The sequence below is a fragment of the Cygnus atratus genome, chromosome 8 (assembly GCF_013377495.2).
Source record: "Cygnus atratus isolate AKBS03 ecotype Queensland, Australia chromosome 8, CAtr_DNAZoo_HiC_assembly, whole genome shotgun sequence".
NCBI lineage: Eukaryota > Metazoa > Chordata > Aves > Anseriformes > Anatidae > Cygnus > Cygnus atratus.
In genome coordinates, this window is record NC_066369.1 from 25,193,798 (window position 1) to 25,205,998 (window position 12,201).

General features: G+C 34.3%; 1 protein-coding gene across 1 annotated transcript in view; it reads right to left on the bottom strand.

Annotated features, from left to right (window-relative positions):
* Nucleotides 1–12,201, bottom strand: part of AGBL4 (AGBL carboxypeptidase 4) — a 900,915-nt gene that overhangs the window by 532,411 nt on the left and 356,303 nt on the right. The gene's annotated exons all lie outside the window — the stretch shown is intronic.

Below are 12,201 nucleotides of genomic sequence, written 5' to 3' on the forward strand. Positions count from 1 at the left end.
ATTCTTCCCTAGCTATCTGAGTATGTTGCACAATCAAGTGCATTCTAGGACGTAAGACATACAGAGATACCACAAGCAATACATTGAGACTGAAGCTAATTCTCAGAGTGTTTTGAGCTATCACATTTTAAAACATAACAATAATTTAGCTAAGAATTAAAAAGTGTCATATTTAAAGTGACTCATAACAAATAAATTAGATACAGGACAATTTAGAAAGAGCAACATCAGCTCTGCAGGTATATGAATGCTTAAGCATATAGGAACAGTAAACAAGAAATTCAACCTATTGCATGATAGATAGTCATATGCAAAAGAGCATGAGCAAAAAAACAGTTTTTGTGGCTTTTAAAGGGGTTAGGTCCATTAGGCATCAGTGAATATTTCATAATTCTAATTCAAACTTCTTTTGCAACTATTAATAGAACTCCCCCCCCAAAAACAACAAAGTATGCCAATGTTTAGCCTAAAAAAATAAATATATAAATAAAAATAATAGTAATAAAAAACCCACCACAGAACTGCAAATACAATTCAAAAATCCTGCCTCTTGGAAGTCTAACTTCAATAACTGCTAGCCCTGAACATAGAATAACTTCAGGCATCCAGTAAACCAGACTGCAGAAGGAAGAGCTGGATTTATTTAAACAAAAACTTTACATGAACTTAAGTTACAGAAAGAGACATGCAAGCAATTTATACTAATAATTAAAAAAGAAGGAAAGAATTCATTTAATGTAAATCTGTCACTGTATGGTTTTCACACAGAAGATGTGGTACAGCACTTTATTCAGCCTAAAGGCAAGATAAGACATGCTCACAAGTGAATAAAAGGAATAAGCTCTGGGAGGAGGAAGAAAAAATGTTCCGGAAGGACTTTTAAAAATATATCCTGTTCTTTTATGAGATTCTCAAATTTAAAGTGATTGTTTTAAATACATTCTTTAAATCACACTAAAAGGCACAAAAGTTTTATTTAAATATATATATATATATATATCAAATCCATCAGTAAGCAAGTGTAAAAATAAGGGTACCTTCCAAGAGCACTGGTGACTGTGAAGAAATATACAGCTAGTTTCACTTACTCAGCAGTGCTCTGAAATACTCTAGGAATCATTCTGGATAGAATATACATTTTAAATAAATAAATAAATACAAAAATCCCAAATCAATTTAAAACAGAAACCAGGCCCTAACGTCTTCACCAACTCAGATGCACAAGTACATATTTTTAATATATCCTTTCTCTATAATTTACAGTAATAAAAAACACAAGTTCTAACTGAGCTCTCTGAATTTATATAGGTAAAAATGATAGAACTATATACATGATGTCTATTGCAAGGAATTAGCTGCCAGAACAACTGGTGGATGCATCCACTGTGCCACGTATACTGCACAAGGGATCTACAGATTGTTGTTAGCCTATTCACTAATTTACTCCTACTTTTGCCATGAATGTAGTCTCTCATATACAAACACTATTGCTTATATCATTTGCCATATCTCGTTATCCATTCCATTTCAAATTTTATGCCATGCAATTTAAAAAACTACTCTGAATTTATCTCCAGGGCCTATGTATAGTATGTTGGATTTGTGACATGAAATAGGCAAAGTCGAAAAGTACATTTCTGCTTTTGCTGATTCTCAGCATAAATGTTTCCTCCTCTCTTATCAACTGTCTGAGCACCAGCATGCTACAATCAACTTCCAGCTAGTTAGTTAAGATTCTTGTTTGCTTGCTTTTCTTCTCTAAATATAGCACCCTCATGGGCATATTGATCAGTAACTAAAAGAAAAGGAAAACCCCACCAAAATAAAAACAAAACAAAACGACAACAACAAAAGCACACCATGGATGAAAACCCTTTTTCTTTTCTCTCTTTTGTTATTGATATATTTTTAAAGGTTTCATCTCTTCCTCTACCAGAAAAACATACTACTTGATGGAAATATAAAATTAGTGAATGTAAAAGCATTCAACACCAAACTACCTAGAAGTGGAAAATATCCCCCTATAATTCAGCCTCCAACATTTCAGTGAGGTAGCACACACATGCTGCAATTACTTTCTCAGTTACAACATGGAAACTCAAGGAAATTTTACCAGCCAACAGTGCTAACATATTTCAAACAACTTTGAATAAAAGCAGAATTTGACCCACTTCTTTTTGGTCATAAAACACATGGATGATACGTAGCATGTCAAAATATTAAACAGATTTTTATAGTTTAAGATCTATAGTTGCACAGGACTCCTGGGTCTTTACTGTCAAGTTGCTTGTGCTATTATCAGGAACGGTTAATTTCAGCTGAAATTTTGAAAACCACTTCCCACCTCTCTGACCATCCCTCCAAACACAGAGTAACAATGGTAGCTGAAAACAGAACAATGTATATTTAGCCTGCAGTGTTATATAACCCGTCTGTTAACAAATGCAAGACACAAAGTAAAGTCATGTAACCCAATTGAAATAGTTCGTACTGGAGGTTGATTTCCCTCGGGAACTGAAACATCAAGTAAGAAACTGAACCAGTTAAATATAACCTTTTTAAAGGGCATAAGAATTCAAAGGTAATCAAGGATTTTTTTTTTTTCCTCAGAAGGGCATTTATAATTATATTCCACTTTTATTTATAACAACCCTTTTAATGTTAGTACTACAAAAGAACTCCATGGAAAGCCAGCCTTGTTTTATATAACAGGATTCAATCTACACATGGTTTTTATATGCAAAACATGCTTGGCACAAACTATATTCTGACAAAAGTACATTTCCATTAAGAAATAAGGAATATATTTTCAAAGTGGTTCTTGAAGATTTAGTTATGTGCCTTTCACTAGTATTGGGGGGAGGCTAAGGGAGAAATCCTTACCTTTTGCTTTGAGAAAGTAATAGCATATGACTGCACAGGATGCTAGTGAGCTCCAAATCTAGTGCTTAACTTCCTTTAGTATCCCAGAATATGCTTAACATTTGGCTTTAATCTAAAAGTTTCTAAGGAGTGAGAAACAGACCAGTTCCTAAACATATTTTCAGCTTTCTTTCCACTGCTTAGTATGTACAAATTAAGAGGTAGAAATGAGCTAAAAACTCATGAACAGCATTTCAAAATTCAAAGCAGAGTGTCCAGGTTGTTTGTGATGAAACCATGCAAGAAACTTCTGTGAACGCACAAGTTGTGTGCTCACATTATGTTAGAACAAAAAAGACAGTGGGAATTACAGAATGGGATCTACAGGTGCACAAACCCAATGGGAAGGAACAAGGGGGAAAGACAGATTTGGGTGGCTCAAGTTCTCTTACAAAACAGGTTTGCTGGATGCAAAGGAAATTCATCAGACAGAAACCTGTATGTGTGTATGCTCCTGTCATCTACATGTCTAGCAAATACTCATGCATTATCATACTGTAGTCTGTTGCCTTTAAATGACAAATAATAATAATAATAATAATAATAATAATAACAATAAAAGAAAAAAATCTAAATAACAAAATAAGTCACGGCACAGCCTGGGTTTCTCTCAAATTACTCTGTACAGATGAAAAAGAAGCAGAATTTTACCAGAATGTTATCATATATTTACCTATCCCATTGTTCTTATTGCCCAAATACTTGCAAGTTTTACCGTACAAAAACACTTGTAGAAAACTGCCCTACTAACACTATTCCATGAAGAAAAATAAATAAATACATAAGGTAATTTAATCTCAAAATTAAAGACATTGTTTGAATAGCGCCAACATGAAGAATTCCACCGTGAATTCTAATGTCCATAACTGCTGAAACTAAGCAGAGAAACTCTGAATACATGCAAGTGCCAAACACAGGTAACAAGGCTGGAGAGTTTTGTTTTTTTTTTCCACAACGGGCAATCTGTTGATACACTAAGAAACTAGTATTAGGAGATGCTTTAGTCAAAATGCTGTAGGTTATTAATCACAGCTTTGGGGTTTCTGACAGGATGTTTTGATAAAATAAATCTATTTTAAGTGACTGTAATGAAATACTAACCCATTTTTGAAGGGCTTTTAAGATGTTTTTAAGAAGTTTCAGATCAAAGACTCAGTTAATGTAACCTCCATGCATTAAATATTTAGTACTTATTCAGTCACTTGAGCACTCAGGCATCTTGACATTGTAAGAGGGGGAGATGAAAATTGAGTTTAAGTCAGTTTTGCACAGTGGGATTTTCCAGTTTCTATGTTAAAACCCCAGACATGTAATTTTAATACAAAGGGGTCTATTCTTTACCAGAGTATATGCACCACCCATTAAGAGAATTCTTTATGCACCTGCACAGATGGGAGAATAAATCCTCTATAGAGTCATTTCAGTGGAAACTGTTGTGCTGTGATTAACATCACTATTGAACATTATTCTGTCTCTTAGCTCTCTGATGAGTGAAACCAAATGCACACACTTCTCTTCCCAGAACAGATTAAGGACTTGCAAGAGGACAGAAACTTAACAATGGCAGCTACGTTTAAGCAAGGTTTTTCAGACATTTGGATTTTTCATATGAGATATTACCCCTTTCTGACATTCCTGAATTCCAACAGTAGCTCTTCACTGTTTCATGTCTTCCAGGGGACGTGCTCAGAAGGTTTCAATAAAGATCAGGATGATGGAAATAATCCTGTTTCGGGATTTATTAAAATAGATGTCTCAGATTCATAAACTGCAAATCATTAGGGGATGGAAATTCATTCTGGAAATGCAGCACTATATATAAATTCTGCAGGTTTTCAATCAGCTTGTTTCTTGTGAAAGTTCACTGAATGTAGTAGGGACGTGCGGATGACTTCAAACAAAATGAAGGCACTTCTGAGAGCATTTCTTGGCATACTTGCTGAGAATAATGGACAGGAATGAAAAAAAATGGCCTTTGAAACTATTGTTGTGAAATATCATTGGGTTGTCTTAATATCTGGTTTCAGAATCAAGATAGCTATTGCTTATTTCCATTCTATTCTACAGATATGTGGTCACATTCAAGTTGTTTGATATACACAGTTCTGATAAGGCTCTTCTATTTCACAGTTATTTATGATCTATAAAGAAAAGGAATAACCTTAGCTCCAACATTACAAACAGACAAACAACAAAAACAAAACAGTTTTGCATATCTTTCATTCATCACAGACATTTTTCCAAAACACACAGTGGGATTGAAGATGATTGGACCCTAATTTGAAGTTCAAAAAGCTAAAACTGACCTCTGAAGAAATGGTAGCAATACATATTCCCAAATCCGGTAAGCACCATCATTATGTGACCCTATTTGTCACAAGTGTCTTCAGAATGCTAGGCAAGCACAAAGACTGTATGTCATCACTGGCTCATAGATGACACTGAAAGACAAACAGCTACTGAAAACTTCTATGTGTATCTTACAGCAACTAGATGACCTCATCTATTTTTCTCAAAGACTTATGTCCAATTTTCCCTTGCTTTTACTCTTGGCCATGGCTCTGGTGCTCCTGCTTTATCTGGACATATTAAATTATATGAACCTGAGGTACAAGTAAGTGCATTGTACATGAAATAGGCATTTCTTTGTACATAACTTTAAAATTTCTTATGCATGGTTGCTTTTGTACACACAACACTGTGAGAGACTTCCAAATAGCAAACTGTACAAATGAAGGCTTGCTCAGAAGAAAAAAACTATGGCAGAACTGTCCTATAAGAAGAAATACAGAATGGAAACCAAAACTAATGTAAACACATAATGCATGTAAAATATTCTAATAGGTCCCCTACTGATTTGTCCAACAGATAGCAAGAATTTATCTGCAAGGTACTACTGAAACAGTTGCTGTCTGTATTCTTGGTATTATTTGTGTGTGTGTGATATAGTTAGGAGTAGAGACCTCTACAGAAATCACATAATGAGATAATAAAACCAAGCTGATAACTGAAGAATTTAGTTGTGAGAAAGCAGAAGGTTAAAGCTGTTCTAGAATTTTATAAGTGAATGCCATTCTGAAAACTAGCCCAGAGCTTAAGGAAAGACACAGACACTTTAATAATTTGGTTAATTCTGGAAAAAAAAAAAAAAGAGAAAACTTTTTGAATGTAATCTAGAAGGATCATTGCTGCAATGAGACATTGCACAGGAGAGGTCAGATAGCTCTCCCTGCACCACTGCCTCTGTAACAGACATTACACTCAGAAGGAAGGCAACTTTGATGGAGAGAGAGTAATGAGACTGTGACCAATGCTTCAGTGTAGGTGTCATGAGAAATTAAAGAAACAATGGAGGTATATTTGATACTAGTGAAAAAACTGTAAAGGCCTTTGACAGATTTTATAGAAACTGAATGCAATATCATGAAAACAGTATTTGACTGTGGCATTTTCAGATGCTATATGGAATTGTAAACCAAAAAAAAAAAAAAAAAAAGAGGTTTTCCAAATTAGCAACAATAGTATTGACTAGTAGACAGGAAAAGTGAAAATGATCACGCAATTTTTTTTTCCTCATAGAAATTCATGCCATTCTAGTAGATTCCAGTTTATTGTTAGGTAGCATGTTTAAGCTTGCAATGAACACAACCTTCTGAAATCAGGATACATCATATGTAATGCTCTAAGGTGCAAAAGAAGAGATTTTTTTTTTTCATGCCAATCCTAGGTTAGAACAAGAGAAAATGGACATCTGAAATGAAGAAGTCTTGGCTATGTGTAATCTGTTTATGCAAGAACTGTTTTACTCCTTTGGCATTCAGGATCATCGGTAGTAAACAACAATCAGTTTAACCAACTGTGACATGGTGAAGGTGTCTCCTAAAGAGATTTGACTCTGACTGTCCCTGGAACTAAATCTGCAAAATTCTGTATTCTTGTTGGCTGCAAACAGGGATGCAGATGGGTAGGCCCAGCATACAGAACATAGTATGAGTCTGCTGTAAGGAATTCTATCCATAATCATTGTTGAAATACATCTGCCATCAGTGGTACACTGGTAAGTGTGGTCAGGGAGATATGATGATGTGTGATCAGTTCCAGAGGTTTACTACAGATTTACTATCATAATACATAAGTTTTGCTGTAGGCTGTGATCATCATCTTACAATCATTATGGGGTATTTTTGAGTCAAAGAAAGAAAACATTCAAAGTCCAAATACCTTTGTTATTTCTAGCAAATTTGTGTTTAATAACAATTCTTGGAGAAGCCAAATGCTCTGAATTGTCTGTTTTGCACATGGGCTCTCTATTCTGTCAAAGATACATCCATCATTTATTTTCCAATAGCTTATATAGTCTGGGCTGCTATCAGAGCACAGGCTATCCTACATCTTAGCACTTGGTCTGGATTTCAAATTACATTCAGCAACTTCTGAAACTAAGAAGGTGCCTTTTGTGAGCTAGCAGTTTAACAATGTTAATCACCACCAGTCCATGATCTTCATAAATGTCTTGATGTGATTCAGCATAATTACAGGCACTGTAAAACAGTGCCAGTATGAAAGAAAAGAGCTTATCTGCATTTTTTAAAAAATATATAGACATAAAAAATAGGCATTCTCTAGGCTGTTAAGGAAGAGGAATTATGGAGCAACTACTCTGTGGTCAGCAGTTACAGGAAAGAACTGCCTTTCAGAGTAAATTTCTGGTTGGAGCATCTCTCAAAAACATCAAGAAACTTGTACAATTATTTGGTACAATTAATAATTTCCAAAATCTGATTTGTTTACCAGATATTAAAAAAAAATAAAAAATAATAAAAAAAAAATAAAAAAGTGCACATCTTATCAGGTAAATGGAAGAAAAAGATACATGAGATCAGGGAAGGATTTTGAAATACGCTTCTCATTCAGTTCTACCAAATTTGTGCTTGATACTGGAGATTTTGGAAAGTCATCAGTTTACTTTGCTTGGCACTTACCTGGTGGTTCATATTAATGTTGGGAGTAGATGTCGTTGCTGTCCAGGAGCTTTGCAAACTATTCTTTTTCTTTTTTTCTAATGAGCAGAGAGTATATTTTGTATTTTGTAACAGACATATATTTAATTCATTGTAGTTATGAAGGAATGAAGTTCAGCTCTCTGAGTTTGTATTTACCTCTGACTCTCCGGGAACATGGAAAATCTGAGATTCCAGAGACCTCAGCTTCATTGCTGTCATAGCAACAAATAATCTTGAAGCACTGTATGCAACATCTATAGCCATTTGTATTATAGCTCTAGATACTAACTTGTTTTTTTTAATGGCTGGCATGAACTAGTCTCTGTACTCTTTGGAATTTAATTGATGAACTGCAAAACGAATGATTATAGTTAATAAAATTATATTTTGCCATCTGTGTCCAGTAATGAGAAAATCTGAATTATAGGAATGAAAAAGAATGAAGTTTTCTGACAAACAGATCAATACATTCCACCTCTTTGTCAGCATTAAATTAGATGTTATATGTTGCTGCATATTTCTCTCAATGGTTGCTATGGCTAATGGGAATTTCAGCCAAGATGGACATATAAGAATTCTGTTTGACCATGTGGAATATATTATCTTTTTCTTTATCTTCCCATGAGTCTGCGTAATACGAGTCTAAAATGTTATTTGGTCTGAGTGCACCCAAGTCTCATTTATGGGAGAACAGCCATGGAAGCTCTGCAGTGTTATTTGTTGTTAGAAAATCTTATCTATTTCTATAAATGAAATCTAGTAGATATGTGCAGTTTTATTTCTAAAGCTCTGAAAGATTTCAAAATCATCTGGACATGAAAGCAAATCTGGTGCTGCCACAGTATCGTGCAAGGATGATGACAACAGCAGAAAAGTATACCACTGAAACACACATTCTTCTTTCCTGAGTTCACATGCTGAGCAGTTTGTTCTATTAGAGTGAGAATATATACTCTCTAGATTCTTCATAAAGAGGCCACTGCAATTTAAAAATTATTAATAATAATAATATTCATAATAATAAGCTTTCTCAAATTCTCTGAAACCCCAGAATACCATTAGTTCCTATAAGGAGAGGAATTCCTATAAGAGGTCCTCAAGCAGAAGATACTTTATGTTGGTAACTAGATTGACAGGAGCATGGTAAAGGTCCAGACCATTTCCCTTAACCTTTAGAGAGGAAGCTAGACTACAGGGCAATATGGAAATTATGCATTTCCATTCACTGTAGACAAAGAAGATTCAATGCCTTTGAATACTCTGTTGGGAGTAGTAACACTATTCTTGTCCTATCCGTTACCTTTCAGATTTTGAAATATTCATAGTTTGGATTAATATCAATCTCCAAGTCTAAAACAAATCTTGATGCATCTCACTGTAGTGCAAAAAACTCCTATTTTTCCCAGTACAGTACCATCAACCTCTGTTTTAGTCTTCATCTGTTAATCTATAAAGTGCCCTTAATCAGTCATCTCCAACATTCCTATAAGTTTTCCATCAGACATAACACTTTACTGGTCATTTTTCTCTCTCAGAAGGCCAATAAGAAAAACAGACTTTAGGTCGTGAATTGCATGAACTGTGCAAACTAACAGTCTCCATTTCTAATTATTTTCTTGAAGACTGTGCACCACACTTTGAAGACCTCAGCAGTTGTGAATGGGGACTAGTTTCCAAAACATCAAACTACTTTTTGGTGTGTAACTACCAAAAATTTGGCTTCAGTTTTGTCTGTCAAAACTTCTGAAAGAACAGGTTTGTATTTTCATTTTTTCCAAAATTGTACGCGAAAAAGTGTGAGTGCCTTGAAGAGACAAATCAGGTGCACTGTCCATGGTCCTGACCACGATGTTCTAATCAGATGACTGGATTTTGAAGGGGAACTCCTTATAAACAAACTCTGTTTAATATAGATAAGCTCAGAAAATGAATATCAGTCGTTATCACATACTACTTCTATCTTATTTCAGTTTCTGCAATAGTCTCATTACCTATCAAGTGGCTTAATGACACTATCATTAGAAGAATGTTATGAACCTTAACTCAGTGACCTTTATGCACAATTTTTTGAGGCTGTCATAGCAAAAGCTCTAAAAACAAGTCTGGATTTTCTGTAATAGACATAAGAATTTCTCCCATTCCATATTTCAAAACTGCAGCTTTCATAAATATGGAGACTAGTTAATGTGTTAATTCTGAAAAACTTAAAAATAATAAAAAACAATATGCAGCTGTTACTAATGAACTGGGAAGCTGATGAAATATATCACGATGGATATTAATGCATTAGTATAATCTACCTTAATGGATCAAGTCTAAGTGAAAAATAAATATATATATAACAAATTCTTTAGGTCTGATTTTGAGAAAGTAACATTCCTCTTAAAATTTAACTAATTAAGACTAACTGCAAAACTGGATGCAACTAGTGGGAAACTCAAAACAAATGGGAGAAATCTCATTTCTGGAACTGATTTCTCTTTTATGTGTACCTATGAAAATTCTTGAAATTGATTATATACCTCCATTGTCTTCTTCCATGTAACACGTTTACTAGAACATCAGATAAGTTAGTTCATTTAAAAAAAAAAAAAAAAAAAAAAAAAACCTTTCCCTAAAAAGGCATGTCCACAATTCTAAGGAATGCTGAGTGAAAACTTCTCAATGTGGGCCTAGTGGCCCACTTTTTTTTTTTCAGTTGAAAGTGTCATGTAACTGAGACCTTTTCAATCTGTGTTCATTTCTCAGAGTGTTCTCTGCTGCCACAGTATGGTGCTCAGCTGCTGTTTGAAAACATGAAATAGAAACTCTTATCAGGAATGCAGTTCTTTTCATGTATCAGTATCATTGGTTGCTATGTAAGATCTCTTTTGAGGAGTAATAAAAATGTTTTAAATTGCATCTTATATTTCCTAAGTTAAAAACAATGCAAACAAACAAAAAGTTTTTAATTAAGTACCTACTGCTTTACATTGAAAATCTCGTCTCCTCATGTTATTTGTATGTTGCTTTGTATGTGTTTTGTAAATACATTTTTCTAAATTAAAATAAATTTGAATATACTTGAAGCATTTAAACAAAGATAACAATAGCCTCCCTTACATGATAGCTTGATGTTCATATTCTTTGCACTATTCTTTGATTCAAAACCAGTTTCCTAATAATGCAGAAAAGTAGGGGCCACTAAACCCACACTGCAATCAAGGCTATAAACAGTATCAGCCAACTGTGCTTTCTATAAATATATTAGGTTGTGGTGAGCCTTATTTCTTCTTTTCAAGTACATATATTCAAATACTTAGCGTCAAGAGTAAGGAAACACTTAGCCAGTCTGAGCCATGTGAACTACACTTTCTTGGTCTATACTATCTGTATAAAAATCTTCTCTTATTTCTTTATTTTCTCTTTCCTATGTGATATAAAGTTATAACCCAGATTCCCTTCTGACATAGAAAGTGAAGTGTTTTTTTTAAGAGACAGCTTTCAGCCTTCAAGGCTTAAGGACAACCAAGATAAAGTCTTACTGAACATCTGCAAGGCAGGGATAAAGAACACCAGGATTAGCATTGATCTCTTATGCAGAAGGCCTCAAGTGCGCGCCTGACAGGTGCTCTACAAAAAAGACTGGTGAGCAGTGGTGGGATTCACTTCACACATGGGCATTCAACATATTTACAGTGCTGCAAAAGGGTTGCAAAATACATTACTTGAACCAGCTTCTCCAACAAAATATGGGCAAGTAATGAAACATCCAAAAATGTGGTAGCAGACAAATGCTTTCTTAAATCGAGATTTCCTTTTTTTTTTTTTTTTTGATAATTTTCTATTATATACCCTTACAAGAGGGAAGATGAATCTCAAGAGAGTGTGGAAGAAGATCTGCAAAACACTAAAATACTGACTGAATGTGACAAAGATTTTTTTTTTTTAGTTGCTTATTGAATGTTTTATTTTTTACATTATTTTTAAAGGGGGAGTAACTACCTGCAAGTACCTCACCATCTTAGATAAAAGTCTTAAAAACCTTGTTCAGTGTGAATTTTATAATATTAAAATATTATTTGAAACAACATGTACCTCACTGTAAATCTACTTTATTGCTACACTGGGAGAAGTGAATGAAGCCACTGGCCAAGTCCATTGGCTACCAATGACAGGCAAAAAAAAATTATCCTACCACCAGATCTCTTAGCTCTCAGCCTCAGTGCGTTGTACATAAAGGTGAAACGTTAGATAAGCAAGACCATGGGAGCTTACTGAAACACACATTTAAAAA